Raw genomic sequence first — 17846 nt, forward strand, 5'->3', positions numbered from 1 at the left:
CACCCAAATGTATGAGAGGCCGTGTAGGCCATAATTCTAAGTTGAATTCTCTCACACACACCATCATACTCTCTCACACACACTATCATACTCTCTCACACACACCATCATACTCTCTCACACACACCATCATACTCTCTCACACACTATCATACTCTCTCACACACACCATCATACTCTCTCACACACACCATCATACTCTCTCACACACACCATCATACTCTCTCACACACACTATCATACTCTCTCACACACACCATCATACTCTCACACACACTATCATACTCTCTCACACACACCATCATACTCTCTCACACACACTATCATACTCTCTCACACACACCATCATACTCTCTCACACACACTATCATACTTTCTCACACACACTATCATACTCTCTCTCACACACACCATCATACTCTCTCACACACACCATCATACTCTCTCACACACCATCAAGGTGTTAAAAGGAGGCCAGGAAGGAGGACAGGAAGTCAGATTGGCTTACAGCTGTAAGAACAGAGCCTGCACATAAATTGGTCTACAAAAAACATTTAAATCTGGCAGCAGACCTTTTAACAATGACTACACTTTTGTTGAGCTTTGTTGAACTAGCCATGATATTTCTACTTTCTACCTTTTTTACAAGGTCACTTTGGTTTGTGGAAATAAATGGTAATGAGGAGGACATACATGTTTTACTATTTTTGTCCATCACAATGAGATGCATTTAGAACATTGAAAGGAAAACTGACAGCATGGGACATACCAGCATGATTCTGGAAATATTATTTTGTGAGCTTAATGGATAAACACTGACAACTTTTTACTTTCTTTTAATTAGCCCGCAGTTAGAAGGAGGTGACAGTCAATGAAGTTTGGGTACACTGGAGGCACATTATGCATGTTTTTGTTCCCTAAAAAATTTATAGGAAAACTCAATATCAGTAGAAATTAGACATAGGGATATATTTTCTCCAAGATTACCTCCAACAATCAGAACTGGTCATCCTACATAAACAAATTACCTTCGGTTTGTCTCTTGAAATTCGTTGCTAAAGAATAGCTGTATGCTTTGGAATCATCAGGAGGAAATTATACAGGCACAAATAGCAACTTCAAATTGGTTAACTGACGTGTGTGTGTGTGTGTGAGAGAGAGCATACAGCAATGTCTGCGACTTTGGCTGACATTGTTAATAAGATTCTTCAAATCACCCCAAATGCAGATGAAAGGTACGTGCTAGGAGGACAACAGTCTTGCAACATCAGAAAACAGCGCTGGCATGCGCTGCAGGTGCTGGACCCAAATGGACATGCCTTCCATCACGGGTGTGCAACTGGCCAAAGAATTTACAATGTTCAAATTCCAAATTAGAGTTATTTGTGATAGTAATTAAAACATCATAATGTATTTCTGATAAATGAAACAATGCAGTAATGTTAAAAAAAACAAAAAAAAACAAAAAAAAACGAGGACACCCCATATAATATTTAGATATTTATTATCAAGTTATGGACAGGTCAGGAAATCACTATTATACTGGTTAACAAAGATCTTGTCCCAAGCAAACAAATGTTTCTTATTTATTGTTGCATGCAGAAACCAAATATTTCAGAACAGTCTCAACAGCAAATAATCTGTCACTCAGGTGGATTAAGGTATCCTTAGTCCTTGTAGTCATACAATGACTGGTGTGGTACTTCTGTGGTCACTAGATGCTGTTGTCGTGTCAACCTCCACACCACTGTCCTCTAAATCTGTGATGACAAACTCAAAACAAACAAAACAAACACACACAATGCATTTAGAAAATGTTGGGGGTTAGCCTATTGCCAAACCATGAAATCTAAATGCTACAAATTACTTATTATTATTAATAATATGCAATATAAACATACTGCTTACATTATTTTTAAATAACTTACCGTAAATGTGTCATTGTCTAATGTACACTGCCTTTGATGTAAATGTATTGTCAATCATGAAGCCATTTAGTTTCTGGCCCTCGTGCAACTTCGGTGAAACCAGTTTGTTTCCTCATGCCATCAAAAGTTCAATACTGAAATCACAAAAATTGAATTTAGTTTCAAAACCAGTCTATAGCAATTCACCCAATACAATCAAATATTTAGAGAACAGTTACTCAAGAGAGCTTGGTCTCAATCTATAATGAATTACATTTTCTGTAATAAAAGAAATATAACAAACTTTAATAGTACAAGTGACTAAGTTAGAATGAGCACTGAGACAGATTTTGAAATGTTAGACTGTAAGTCTGTAGCTTTCCATGTGCAGCAGCTTGTTTATGATTGTGTATACAAAATGAATATATATTTTATTTTACTTATTAAGACCTACATAGGGAAGAGTCCAAAAGTTCCATGTAATTCGACTCGAATGTAGTGACACATTAATGTGGAGCAACTATAGCCATTAAAATGATAAAGTAAATTTATTTATTGTTCTTTAAGAAAGCTTCCAAAACAAAGTTTCTTATAAATGTGCTTTATGAGAACTCACTTACTTAGTTTGGCATTACTAGAACGTTTAAAACGTGTAATTTGCAGACGGTCCCTTACAAAGACGAATATTTATAAAATATCCCAATCTAAACCCGACTCTATCAGAAGCTAAATGAGTTTAATCATGTTTAGTGAACTCACCTGTCCCCTGACTCTGGAGCCGCTGCTCTCTGTGGTTGGGTCTGATATGGAGCTCGCAGCACTCGGCTGATGGTTCGGATATAAAGCTTCACCGCATCTCTTCCTCCGCGGCCGCGTTTAGACTCCTGTCGGGCTGTCGGGTTTAAATCCACATTTCTGACATGGATGTGGCAGCGGTGGAAAAGTTTAAAATGTTAACAGGCCGATGCTCCATTGATTCTCTCTCGGTCCACTATCCTCTCCTATCAGTAATAATGAGGAAGGCGGGACATGTCTGTGAAATCCCGCGTCTTCCACCAATCAGGTACTGAGAATTTAATATTACTTCCGTTTCAATCAAACTCGTTTCCGTATCAATCAAACTCTCTCACACACACTATCATACTCTCACACACACACCATCAAACTCTCTCACACATACAACTATTCTTATTCACATGCACTATCATTCTGTTCCATAAACATGATTATTTGCATTCACATACACTATTTATTACGCTTACATATAATAATATTCTCTTACACATACAGTAGATCTTTGTTTTACATAGCTATAGTTATATGTGCAAGAGAGAATAGTGCTGTGTGTATGAGAGTATAATAGTAAATAAAAGAAAGTGTGATTATAGTTGTAAGAGGGTATAGTAGTATATGTGAAAGAGTATAGTAAACCATGTATGAGAGTATGATGGTGTGTGTGTGAGAGTATGATGGTGTGTGTGTGAGAGTATGATGGTGTGTGTGTGAGAGTATGATGGTGTGTGTGTGAGAGTATGATGGTGTGTGTGTGAGAGTATGATGGTGTGTGTGTGTGAGAGTATGATGGTGTGTGTGTGAGAGTATGATGGTGTGTGTGTGAGAGTATGATGGTGTGTGTGAGAGAGTATGATGGTGTGTGTGTGAGAGTATGATGGTGTGTGTGTGAGAGTATGATGGTGTGTGTGTGAGAGTATGATGGTGTGTGTGAGAGAATTCAACTTAGAATTATGGCCTACACGGCCTCTCATACAAATGTGCATGCATGTGCACATCTATACGTGCACTTAAATACCCTCATACACATACATATACACATCGATATATACACATACACATATATACACATGTCCACAAGTCTGTATTTGTATTGGAAGTAGGTGCTCCAACGCTATTCTGGTTGAGGGCACGAATATCTTGCGAGAAGAAGCTCCTTCTCATCCTCTCTGTCCTGGCCTTTAAGGAGTGAAATAATTTCCCTGACCGCAACAGAGAGAAGAGTCCATTATAGGGATGGCTGGGGTCCTTCACTATTCTCCTGGCCCCGGAACAGCACCTTTTGGTGTAGCTGGACTGCAGGTCGTTCATCTGAACGCTCGATCCGGATGATGCGTTCAGATGAACGCACCACCTAACTGGAGAGCCTGCCTGTTCTGCTTGGTGCTGTTTCCAAACTAGGCTGTGATGTTTCCTGTGAGGATGTTTTCAATGGTGCAGGGGTAGAAGTTGCACAGTACCTTGGAGGGCAGTTTGAAGTCCCTTAAGTGGCTATGGTGATTCTTCGCCAGGGAGGTGGTGTGGCAAGACCATGACAGGTCTTTTGAGATGTGGACTCCAAGGTACCTGAAATTATCTATTTTCTCCACTGCAGTCCCATTGATCCAAACAAGGTAATGGTTCCTCTCCTGCTTTCCGCTGCAGTCCACTATCAGCTCCTTTGTCTTGTTGACTTTAAGGAGGAGATTGTTATTGTGTTCCAGGTGTTTAATCTCCTCCAGGTAGGTCCTCCGTTATTATCAGAGATCAGGCCCACCACAACAGTGTCATCAGCAAACTTGACAATGGTTGTAGAGCTGGAAGTGGCCACGCAGTCATAGGTGTACAGTGAGTACAGCAGGGGGCTTAGGACACAGCTTTGGGGGACCCTAGTGCTGAGAGTGAGGGTGGGTGACACATGTTTGCCTACCTGCACTGCTTGTGGTCTGTCTGTCAAGAAGCTAGAGATCCAGTGACACAAGGATGGATGATGTCCCAGGTTCTCCAACTTGATAGTTAGTTTGGAGGGGATAAAAGTGTTAAACCCTCTTAGCTTCCAGGTGTGTTAATATTGTGTGGAGTAGGTAGATGGTGGCATCATCTGTATAGTGGTCGCAGCAGTATGCAAACTGTAAAGGGAAGGAAGTCTCTGATGATCCTTTCTAAGCACTTCTTCACGACTGGATGTTAGGGCCACTGGGTGAAAGTCATTTAAGCAGGCTGGCTGGGACTTCTTTAGGACAGGAACAATGACGGATTGTTAGTCAAATACTACAGTCATGACTGTCAAAACATAAACAGTACTTTGTACACCCCTCATCTCAGTATTTCTTATATGCACGTGGACTGTAATACACAATAGATTACATCCATTGACAGTTAAATACAGACATAGTATCCTCAACCTTAGCACAATAACAGCATGCTATCTTAACTTAATGCATGCAATGCTACTGCACAAATTAAGATATGATTAAAGTCTGCACTCGTTCTATTTCCTCCCAGCTGCCAATACATCTAAAACTGGCAGTTTTTCCTAGACGTATCATTTAAGATAGCAAAACAATTTTTGTAGGCCAGTGTTCCTTTTGCATTTGTTAATATATTAAGTGTCTTTAACCTGAAGCTTTATATCAGTGTTCTGGTTGCACCCGGAAACTACTAGAATCTTCATAACACCATGCCAGACAATTGGCTGAAAATTCATACATTCTATTGAGTCAAATGAGAAAAACATTTACCCTGTAGTTGTGTTTGCTGTTGCAAGAAGCAAAGAACCTGGATTTTGTGCTGAAAGATCAGAGAAGACAAAGAAAGATTTTCTGTTTCTGTTCTTGCTTTATTTGACAAAGATTCAATTTTTCTACATACACAGATACACAATATGGGTTATATATTTATAGAAAATGAATTAATAATCTAAAGTTCTTCAGGCACAGCAGAGAAAAACATATTTTGTGATGTCAGTGAACGATTATACAGATTTAACACAACATACAGCAATACACATGTGTGTCATTTACTAAATCTGATAATGAAATATCATAAGCCATGGCTGATAGATGAAATAATCTCCTTGTCCTCTTCTACAGCAGATCCAAAATTGATAATTAAAATCAAAGCTACATATTTTATTCTAAAATAACCTTCAGGAATTGTCCTATCTGACCACAAATGTAAGAACCACTTTTTCTTAGTTTTTTTTATTTGCATTTTCCGTACTGTCCCATTTCTCTGATTTGGGGTTGTATTATACAAACTAATAAATGAACTTGTAAACTAAGGGAACCTTTGTTTAAATTTTCCCATACATTTATTCACATAATAATATTTGCAATAATATATCATCCTAAAACTGCCACAACCTACATCTACATCTACCACAAGACTACATGTTGCTGTATTGAGAAATAAACTCTGTCACTTCCAACCATATTTCTTTAATAAGTTCTTCAAAAATCCAAACTTACCCAGACTCTTAAGATATAAAAGAGGCATAAGGACACATCCAGTCATGGAGAAACAAAATCCAAAAACAGAAATCTCACACACAAACAAATAATCTCTCACTGATATCAGGTCTTTAATCGAGAAGATGACTGCTGCTGGTAGGTACACAACAAACGTCATGATGAAGCTGTTAAAGACAGTGTGAAGGGCTTGCTTCTTCTGTGGATGGACGTTAATCTTTCCTGTTGGATCTGGTGTTTTTAAAGCTTTAAGTATGGATATATCACAGAAAGTGATAACTGGTAGCACCACTATTAAAGGAGCAGAGTCAATATAAGAGGGCAGTTTTAAAACATCAGAGCATTTGTATGAATAACAACAGATTGTAATGAGCCATACGGTTGTAGATGAGATTGTTCTAACAATCCATTTTCTGTTTCTTGTTCTGTACATTATGGGGTGAACTACAGCAAAATAACAATCTAGACAAGAACAAGCCATTAACAGAGGTCTTGCACACAAAGAAAGAACGTCTGCTATGTTGTCAATGTATGCAAAGGGAATATAATTCCACAGCATGTAATTCATGACACTCAGTGGAAGAATGACAATGTAGATCAAATCACAAACAGTCAGATTAAACATAAAAAGTTTGTTGGAAACACTTTGACGAGATCTATTGAGCAGCTCTTTTAGTACAATCAAAGTGGCTGGAAGACCTACAGTGAAACAGATTCCAGACAGCACCTCCCAAAGTAGTGTAAATGAGGAATTTTCACAGATTATATTTTGGGAGTTGTTTGTCAATGATGACACATTCAGGAATGAAGAATCCATGCTGTTTGCCAGGTTTAGACCTGCGATTTAAGATGATTTGAGAGCCAGTACTATGAAACAAGCATGTACAAAACAATATAATTTTCCAATAATAAGAATACAAGTATATCTATACTTATGTGTAATATTTTAGCTTACCTAGTGGTGAGACCAGAATTCAACCATAAATGAACTTAATAAAACTTTCTCAATAACAGAGGATGTGTATGCTTCACACCAACATCAGACACACCCACAAAATACATTTATACAGAAGGTTTCCATTGACACACCTGGTCATATTCACAAAATTAATTACATGATGTACTAACCTGGTTATCTGTCGTGTGACTTCAGGGCTTATGGGAAAAGGTAAAAATAAAAAGGGGCAGAACAGATAAGGGACATGCAAATCTCTCAAAGGAATTTTGTGTAGGGCGGTGTTGAAGTGCCTTTTCATACAATTTGCAGTTGGAAGTGACTGATTAGGCAAATTTAACAAGGTGTACAGAAAAAATTTAAACTATACACATGATTTTCATTTTTCAAATCTGTTAGTCAAATACTACAGGTCATGACTGTCAGAACATAAACAACAATTGGTACACCCCTCATCTCATATGTTCTATTGTGTCAAATGAGAAAAACATTTACCCTGTAGTTGTGTTTGCTGTTGCAAGAAGCAAAGAACCTGGATTTTGTGCTATGAGATCAAAGAAGACAAAGAAAGATTTTCTGTTTCTGTTCTTGTTTTATTTGTCAAAGATTAAATTTGTCTACATACACAGATACACAATATGGGTTATATATTTTTTAGAAAATGAATTAATAATCTAAAGATCTTCAGGCACAGCAGAGGAAAACATATTTTATGATGTCAGTGAATGATTATACAGATTTAACACAACATACAAATTAATATTGGAGCAATGCTTGTCATTTACTAAATCTAAATCTACTAAATCTGATAATGAAATATCATAAGCCATGGCTGCTAGATGAAATAATCTCCCTGTCCTCTTCTACAGTGGTAAAATCCAAAATTGAGTTGTTGTTGTTTTTTTGTTGCATTTTCCATACTGTCCCATTTCTTTCTGTGTTATAAAAACTAATAAATGAACTTGTAAACTAAAGGAACTTTTGTTACTTTTTCCCATGAATTTATTCACCGAATAATATTGGCAATAATATTTAATCCTAAAACTGCCACAACTTACATCTACATCTACCACAAGACTACATGCTGCTGTATTGAGAAATAAACTCTGTCACTTCCAACCATTTTTTTAAGGTCTTCCAAATCCAAATCCAAACTTACTTTGGGAAGTTCTTTTTATTTTAAAAGTGCAGATGTTTAGACGTGGCCTGTGCATCTCTACAGTGCCTTGCAAAAGTATTCAGCCCCCTTGAACTTTTCAACCTTTTGCCACATTTCAGGCTTTAAACATAAAGATATGAAATTGTAATTTTTTGTGAAGAATCAACAACAAGTGGGACACAATCATGAAGTGGAACGAAATTTATTGGATATTTTAAACTTTTTTTAGAAATAAAAAACTGAAAAGTGGGGCGTGCAATATTATTCAGCCCCCTTGCGTTAATACTTTGTAGCGCCACCTTTTGCTGCGATTACAGCTGCAAGTCGCTTGGGGTATGTCTCTATTAGTTTTGCACATCGAGATACTGAAATTTTTGCCCATTCTTCCTTGCAAAACAGTTCGAGCTCAGTGAGGTTGGATGGAGAGCGTTTGTGAACAGCAGTTTTCAGCTCTTTCCACAGATTCTCGATGGGATTCAGGTCTGGACTTTGACTTGGCCATTTTAACACCTGGATAAGTTTATTTGTGAACCATTCCATTGTAGATTTTGCTTTATGTTTTGGATCATTGTCTTGTTGGAAGATAAATCACCGTCCCAGTCTCAGGTCTTTTGCAGACTGCAACAGGTTTTCTTCCAGAATGGTCCTGTATTTGGCTCCATCCATCTTCCCATCAATTTTAACCATCTTCCCTGTCCCTGCTGAAGAAAAGCAGGACCAAACCATGATGCTGCCACCACCATGTTTGACAGTGGGGATGGTGTGTTCAGGGTGATGAGCTGTGTTGCTTTTATGCCAAACATAACGTTTTGCGTTGTGGCCAAAAAGTTCGATTTTGGTTTCATCTGACCAGAGCACCTTCTTCCACATGCTTGGTGTGTCTCCCAGGTGACTTTTTATAGATATCTTTGAGAAATGGCTTTCTTCTTGCCACTCTTCCATAAAGGCCAGATTTGTGCAGTGTACGACTGATTGTTGTCCTATGGACAGATTCTCCCACCTCAGCTGTAGATCTCTGCAGTTCATTCAGAGTGATCATGGGCCTCTTGGCTGCATCTCTGATCAGTCTTCTCCTTGTTTGAGCTGAAAGTTTAGAGGGACGGCCGGGTCTTGGTAGATTTGAAGTGGTCTGATACTCCCTTCATTTCAATATGATCGCTTGCACAGTGCTCCTTGAGATGTTTAAAGCTTGGGAAATCTTTTTGTATCCAAATTCGGCTTTAAACTTCTCCACAACAGTATCTCGGACCTGCCTGGTGTGTTCCTTGGTCTTCATGATGCTCTCTGCGCTTTAAACAGAACTCTGAGACTATCACAGAGCAGGTGCATTTATACGGAGACTTGATTACACACAGGTGGATTCTATTTATCACCATCAGTCATTTAGGTCAACATTGGATCATTCAGAGATCCTCACTGAACTTCTGGAGTGAGTTTGCTGCACTGAAAGTAAAGGGGCTGAATAATATTGCACGCCCCACTTTTCAGGTTTTTATTTCTAAAAAAAGTTTAAAATATCCAATAAATTTCGTTCCACTTCACGATTGTGTCGCACTTGTTATTGATTCTTCAAAAAAAATTACAATTTCATATCTTTATGTTTAAAGCCTGAAATGTGGCAAAAGGTTGAAAAGTTCAAGGGGGCTGAATACTTTTGCAAGGCACTGTATCTACCGTCCGCTCTTCTAAACATCTAAGGAATTCTTACAAGAAAAACAAAAGTGGCCAACTGGATAAAATGATTTCCACAAAATGGACAAAACATTGTTTAGCGTTACCGTAATAAACTCCATTCACTTTAACCCTGCGAAACAGTTTGAAATTATTTCCACAAAAATGGACAAAACATTGTTTATTAGGGATGGGACATTCAATACCGAGGCTTCAAAGCTTGTTTCACTTTTGTAAGACTTGCTGAGTTGACTCAGTGTATCAGAGCTCGTATTAAACCACCAGGAATGTGCGGGACTGATTCAAAGCTTTGGTGTTATCTTTTATCTCACTGCCTGTTTAAAAGACAGTCAAACCCCTGATCACTCTCCGAGTCTCAGAGAATTGTACATAACAAATGTTAACGCAATGCTTTATTAAAGTAAAGATAATAATTTGCAGATGAAAACAAATATTTGGTGATCTAATTAACCACCAAGGGTTCGTATGTTTCACAGTGTTGACTATATTCAGGCTGCAATGCATTCTTAAAGCAATCAGGTGTCACTGTGCTCTGATGTCCACTTTCAATGCTTCAAATCATTTTCAGCACAATCAAGAAAAAGCTTCAAAAGCTTTAATGATGCTTCATCTGCCCATCACTACTGTTTAGCGTTACCGTGATAAACTCCATTCACTTTAACTCCGCAAAACAGTTTGATTGACAACAGGTAAGCAACAAGCACTTCCTGTGTATTGTACCTACCCTTTCCGTCTGATCGGCCGTTTGTAAATTAGTTTCGGCATTGGTAAAAGTGTTTCACCACTTTTGTAATTTTGTTTTCTAAAATGTTAATTTGTTTTGCACTTCTCGGCCACCGTAGTTTTGAGTTTGTAATTACTTTTGCAACGTTTTTTTTATCTGTAACTGAATGTTGTAAATGTAAATATGACATTTTTGTTTTAATCATTGGGTCAACAATATTCATACAACAACCTGAAATATTGTTATTAAAAGTAATTATAAGTTTAATATGGTCTTTTATTTACAAATAAGTATTTATGATTGCTTACTACTACTTTGCAAGAAGGAAGCCTCTGCTCCAAAACTGACACCTTGAAATCTTAAAGTTTGAGTGACCATTGTTTCTGATTACATGAAGAAGAAAAGCTTTGTGGAGGAAAACTGTTAGTGGTCAGATTCAACAAAAATAAGTTATTTGGTCACAGTAACAAGAAGCATGTTTAGAGAAGAAAAATGTCTGAAAACTTAACATTGCTCCTTTTATCAAACACTGTTATGTGATCTTACTGCTTGTGCAACTGGTGCCTTACAGTAAGTAAATAGAATAATAATATAGAAATATTAGATTTAGGAAGATTTTAAAAGTTTTATACTAAGCAACTTTATGTAAGGTTGGTATTCTCAGTAGAATTGAGTTGCATTCATTTATTTTACTTAAAATATTGATAAAACATTTGTTTAAATTGGTAACTGTATATTAAAAAAACCTTATAAAAAATTATACCTGATGTATACCCTATGAAGCATTTGTGGGGGCACCTGAAGACAGAGAAGTAGAGTATTCAGTTTGTTTGTTTATTAGGATTTTAACGTCATGTTTTACACTTTGGTTACATTCATGACAGGAAAGTTACTCGTTACACAAGATTCATCAGTTCACAAGATTATATCAAACACAGTCATAGACAATTTTGTATCTCCAATTTACCTCATTTGCATGTCTTTGGACTGTGGGAGGAACCCGGAGCACCCGGAATAAACCCACGCAGACACGGGGAGAACATGCAAACTCCACACAGAAAGGACCCGGGCCTCCTCACCTGGGGATCGAACCCAGGACCTTCTTGCTGTGAGGTGACAGTGCTACCCACCTAGCCACTGTGTCGCCCGAGTATTCAGTAACATTACAAGGTTTTTGAAATATTATGAACATTTTATGAGTCCATGCCAGATCTAGTTAATGCTGCCATATCAAAAAATAGGAAATGCTAAAATTTTTTACATTTATGTTCATTTTTAAACTTAAACTCTTTTGCTAATTATATTATTTGTAAACATTCTATTACATTAAAAGGAGATGCAAAATACAGTAGATGTATTTTCTCTAGTGGTCTCCAACCTTTGGCCCAACAACTGATTTTTGCATATATTGTTATTGCTTGTTGTTAGTTCAAAAGCCAAATATGTCATTAAGACATTATGAGCATTTTTGTTTAAATATCAAATTATATTCTAAGGGCTGTTATGCAAAAAAGAAAACTATGAAGGTAAGCAGATCCCAGAAGGCAATACTACGTTACACAAATATCATGTTTTGTGAAGCAATGCAGGTGTCAGTGATTTACATTCAGTCAAATTCCAAGAGTAATAAATCAAAGCTGTCAAAAAATATATTGTTTTTATTTATTTTATTGTGACTTACATTTGATACATTAGCAATTTGGGTAATTTTAATAAAAAAAAAAAAAAACAATTCAAATAATTTACAATGCAGTAAAAAGAAGAATCTGTTAATTCTCTCTCTTAGAATCTTTATTTAATTGACGAAAGTAAAGAAGAAAGAAAATATTTTCAATGTTCTCACTGTGTGTGTGACAATGTCAATAAATTCTTCATTTCTTAACCCAGATAATAACTTAATTCCACTAAGAAAAACACGCTAAACCAGGCATGTCCAAAGTCCGACCCGTGGGCCGTCGGATTTTGTACGGCCCTCATCTTCTGTCTTAAATTGCATTACTTGAGGCCCGCCAGCACAGTCAAACAGAAAAAAATAAATAATTATTGCCCGATGAAAAACACGTATCTCCACTTTTTTCAACACGGTTTTCACTTTTTTACATGTGTTGATTGTGGGTATAAATCTCTGTCTGTCCATAGCAGCGAATATCAAAATGACCAATTAAAAGATGAAAAATCATGCAATCTCTTTAACAAGTATTTCCACTGGCTGCTAGAACTGTCCATCAAATCCACATATCTCCTCCTCCTTCCCCTCCGGTACTGTTTGAGAAAGAAGCGAAACTTGTTTGCTGCGTGATGTTTCATCTCAGTTTATTCTGGTTATTCAATCACATGGTTGTAAACATGATTTATATTTGTTTGATGTTTGTAGTTTTTAAAAACACATTTGTATCTGATATTTATATGGACTAAGCATTTACACAGACTGTATTAATTAACACAATTGAACAATTGAATTGTCTGGTAACTTTACTGTTTCAGGTATTTACAGGTATTAAATGGTAATTTAGAACAACATTTCCCAGTCATGTTTCTTCACATTACAGTATTAAAAGGTTTTCTTAATTGATCTATGAAATAATCGTATCTGTGTTTTGATGCTTTATTGATGCATAATATTAGATCATGATTTCTGAGTTAGCCAGATAACTTAAGCAAAATGTCAAGGATTGTTCTGTATGAATGTCTTTTTTTCCTCTTTTGTCTTATGGTTATGTATGCCAGGAAATACTCCAAAGGTAGCCATGCATTGTTATAGTTTAAACCCAAACCATAGTTGTCACCTGAATGCTTACATTTGGTTGTTGTTCACTGTGTGAAAATTAAATGATAAAATAACAGTGTATTATATGCATATTTTATTGTTTAAAATAATGTCATCAGGGACTGTTGGCCCTCGGGCACTTTCACATGATCAAATCTGGCCCTCCTAGAAAAAAGTTTGGACGCCACTGCGCTAAACAGTCAAAATGGCAAAACACACATAAGAGTCATTAATAGTAGCTAATTCACCTGCTAAGTGTTATTATAATGTAAGGGAGTGAAAGAACACAGACATTTAAAGACTTTCCAAAACTTCTTGTAGACAATAACTAAGTCCAAGAAACTTAACTCCACAGAACAGCTATATCACAGTTTTACCTCAGATATTTAGCAGAGTTAAAAAATGCCCAGGGTTCAATACTCGTCTCTTATTACTGTCTGTAGTTCTGCATGTAGCTTTGTAGGTTTGCCATTTCCATCGACCTCCTAAAACAGCAGTTTCAAGAGCATACTTATATATGTATAGATGAACTGATATAATGGGTCCTCAAACCAGTCCAGAATATATTTTTTTCAACTTGTCCTTGAGATTCTTGAGCTTAGCCATAAAGACATAATGATACATCCAGACATAGCGAAACAAAGCCAATGATAGCAACTTCACACATATACTGGATTTTGTTCACTGGCATCATATCTGCAATGGTAAACATAACTGCTCCTGGCAGGTAGGCTATGAAGGTCATAATGAAGCTGTTGAGAATGGCATGACGATCTTGCTTCTTCTGTGAATAGATGTTAATCTTTACAGAGGGGGCTAGTGTTCCCAGAGTTTTTAGTATGGATAAATCACAGAAAGAGATAACTGGTAACATCACAGTCAAAATGGCAGTATTAATGGCAGGTTGGAATGGCCAGGGTTCATTGCACTTAATCGAAATCAAACATATTATGGACAACCATACAGTCACAGATGTTATTCTTCTAATAATGGCATTTTTATGAGTTCTGTATGTAATAGGACACACCACAGCAGAAAAGAAATCCACACAGGTCTGGCCTCCATGCAGTGGTCACAAACTACTCTAAAATTTCTTTTACGAGATCCGTTATAAAGTTCCTTTAGTACCAACAGAGAGTCCAGAGAAAACTAGCCAGAGATTTGAATACATTGACCTCTGGTATCACTCAGCAAACCAGGTTTTGTTTGGGAAGAAAGCTGCATTCTGGTAAAGACTGTGTCACTGACGATGGATAGATGATGGAGCACACGTTCCTTGGTCTGCAGTAATTTTTTTCTCTGGTCAGACAGATTTTTGCATTTTTTGCAGGATGCTGTGTTACTCCGAAACCCTTTTCTAAACTGTGGGATGAGTAAAGCTTACCATCACAGGCTTAGCACAACAAACATTTGTATATCATCAATCACTAACAGCTTAGACAAACACATTTAAACATATACCATACATATACTGTATATTCACAGAATAATATTAGCAATGATATTTTAATCCCAAGACCAGATCTACAACATATAACATCTACCACAAGACTACATGCTGCTGTATTAATAAATAAACTCTGTCACTTCCCACCATATATTTTTAATAAGTTCTTCAAAAATCCAAACTTACCCAGACTCTTAAGATACAAAAGAGGCATAATGACACATCCAGTCATGGAGAAAGTAATTCCAAAAACAGAAAACACACACAAATACATATACTCGCTCACTGATAACAGGTTATTAATCGAGAAAATGACTACTGCTGTTAGGTACACAACAAACGTCATGATGAAGCTGTTAAAGACAGTGTGAAGGGCTTGCTTCTTCTGTGGATGGACGTTAATCTTTCCTGTTGGATCTGGTGTTTTTAAAGCTTTAAGTATGGATATATCACAGAAAGTGATAACTGGTAGCGCCACTATTAAAGGAGCAGAGTCAATATAGGAGAAGATTTTAGAAATCTCAAAGCATTTGTATGAATAACAAGAGATTGTAATGATCCATACGGTTGTAGATGAGATTGTTCTAATAATCCATTTTCTGTTACTTGTTCTGTACATTATGGGGTGAAGTACAGCAAAATAACAATCTAGACAAGAACAAGCCATTAACAGAGGTCTTGCACACAAAGAAAGGACATCTGCTATGTTGTCAATGTATGCAAAGGGAATATATTTCCACAGCATGTAATTCATGACACTCAATGGAAGAGTGACAATGTAGATCAAATCACAAATAGTCAGATTAAACATAAAAAGTTTGTTTGAAACACTTTGACGAGATCTATTGAGCAGCTCTTTTAGTACAATCAAAGTGGCTAGAAGACCTACAATGAAACAGATTCCAGACAGCACCTCCCAAAGACTAAATATGAGGAATTTTCGCAGATTATATCTTGGGAGTCGTTTGTCAATGATGACACATTCAGGAATGAAGAATCCATGCTGTTTGCCAGGTTTAGACCTGCGATTTAAGATGATTTGAGAGCCAGTACTATAAAACAAGCATGTACTAAACAATATAATCTTTCAATAATAAGATTATAAGAATATTTTTTATATATTTAGCTTACCTGATGTTGAGACCAATATTTAACCATAAATGAACTTATTAAAACTCTCTCAATAACAGAGGACATGTATCTGTCACACCAACATCAGTCACATATACAGACATATATACTGTACAGACATATGTACAGAAGGTTTCCAATGACACACCTGGTCATCTTTCACGTCACAAAATCATTCACCAACAGTGTTGTAACAGGTGGGAAAGATAGGGTCACTTGAATGGTCTGAGATGACACATATATATTTATATCAAGGGTCTGCTAGGTAGTCCTTATACCTGGTAGAAAGCTTAAATAAAATACAAATACACTTTTGTGTAAAGCCTAGATTTCAAAAAGCACAAACTTTTTAATGGTCAGCCAAAATATGTGTGAAGTCAGGCACTGATGTCTGATTGCTGTTGGCAGAAAAGGCTCACAATGCCAAAGGTTTGAGGTCAATGCTTGGTGCAGGTCATTGAAGTCACACAAAGCTCATCAACACATGTTTTATGGACCTGACTTTGTATACAGGAGTGTAGTCATGCTAAAACAGGACAGAGATGTTTCCTAACTGTTTCCACAAAGTTGGAAGCATAATAGTTTTAACTTGATTGATTCACTTAAACATTTTAAGTAAACATTTTAAGTAAACATTTTATTAGAATATATGATAATATATCATATAAGAAATGATAAAGACTGTTGCACTGATGATGGATAAATGATGAGTTCCTTGGTTTGCACTGTTTGCTTTTTCTATGGACAAATAAAATTTTGCATTTTGTGCAGAATACTGTGTTACCCTCACACCCTTTTCTAAACTGTGGGAAGAGTAAAGCAGAACAAACATTTGAATAGCATCTATCACTGACTGCTTAAACAAACACATTTAAGGATGGACCATGCTGCCATAAATAGAAACACTATATACACCGAATAGGCATTACATTATGACCACCTTCCTAACTGACTGGTCTGCGGCTATGCAGCCCCATACACACCAAACTGTGATGCATTGTGTATTCTGACACCTTTCTAACAGAACCAGCATTAACTTCTTCAGCGATTTGAGCTACAGTAGCTAGCCTGTCAGCCTTCCCTCCCATTTTTCCTGCTTTTAACACATCAACTTTGAGGATAAAATGTTCACTTGCTGCCTAATATATCCCACCCACTAACATATGCCATGATGAAGAGATAATCAGTGTTATTCACTTCATCTGTCAGTGGTCATAATGTTATGCCTGATCAGTGTATAGTCCATCAGAGTGATTACGACCCTTTTACTGTTTTTTATTTTTTTATGTTTTTTATTTATTACTATTTCTGGTTAATTTAGGGGTCATATATTTCAGAAAAAAAGCTAGCGTTAAAAAAAGGGCACTCAGGTGGCGCAGCGGTAAAACATGCTAGCACAGTTGCTTGGTGCCTACACGAACAATGCTTGGCTGTTGTTCAAGGGGGGTGCCGGACGGGACCTCATAATTGATGCAGTTATGACCTCTGCTGCACAGAGACGAGGGATAATATGTGATCAGGGTGTGGCTCTACATACACAAAGCTGATCCCCATATGAACTCGCCTTGTGCAGGTGAAAAGATGCAGTCAGCTGCTGCACACGTGTCAGAGAGGGGGTGTATGTCAGTCTCAGCTCTTCTCAACCGGGGTGGATATCAGCATAATGCAATCAGGTCAATAAATATGACTAGATTGGTAGAAACATTAGGGAAATGCAAATGCAAAAAACAAGACCAGTGTAACTTAATATTTAAGGTTTAGGGCCTCATCTGCTGCTTTAACCTGAATGAAAAAACACATTTACTCACCCAAAATGTGTTGCA

At 37.0% G+C, this 17846-nt stretch overlaps 1 protein-coding gene and 1 long non-coding RNA gene across 2 annotated transcripts in view; one reads left to right on the top strand and one right to left on the bottom strand.

Annotated features, from left to right (window-relative positions):
• The window catches only part of adcy2a (adenylate cyclase 2a), a 146303-nt gene that overhangs the window by 58764 nt on the left and 69693 nt on the right, over positions 1 to 17846 (top strand). The window lies entirely within an intron of this gene.
• On the bottom strand, positions 1488 to 3056 carry LOC134310273 (uncharacterized). The gene is made up of 3 exons (XR_010011282.1): positions 2667 to 3056; positions 1929 to 2062; positions 1488 to 1773 (listed from the first exon to the last, which is right to left on the bottom strand). It is a non-coding gene; the product is annotated as an uncharacterized LOC134310273 (long non-coding RNA).

Source organism: Trichomycterus rosablanca, chromosome 3 (genome assembly GCF_030014385.1).
Source record: "Trichomycterus rosablanca isolate fTriRos1 chromosome 3, fTriRos1.hap1, whole genome shotgun sequence".
In the NCBI taxonomy this organism is placed as follows: Eukaryota; Metazoa; Chordata; class Actinopteri; order Siluriformes; family Trichomycteridae; genus Trichomycterus; species Trichomycterus rosablanca.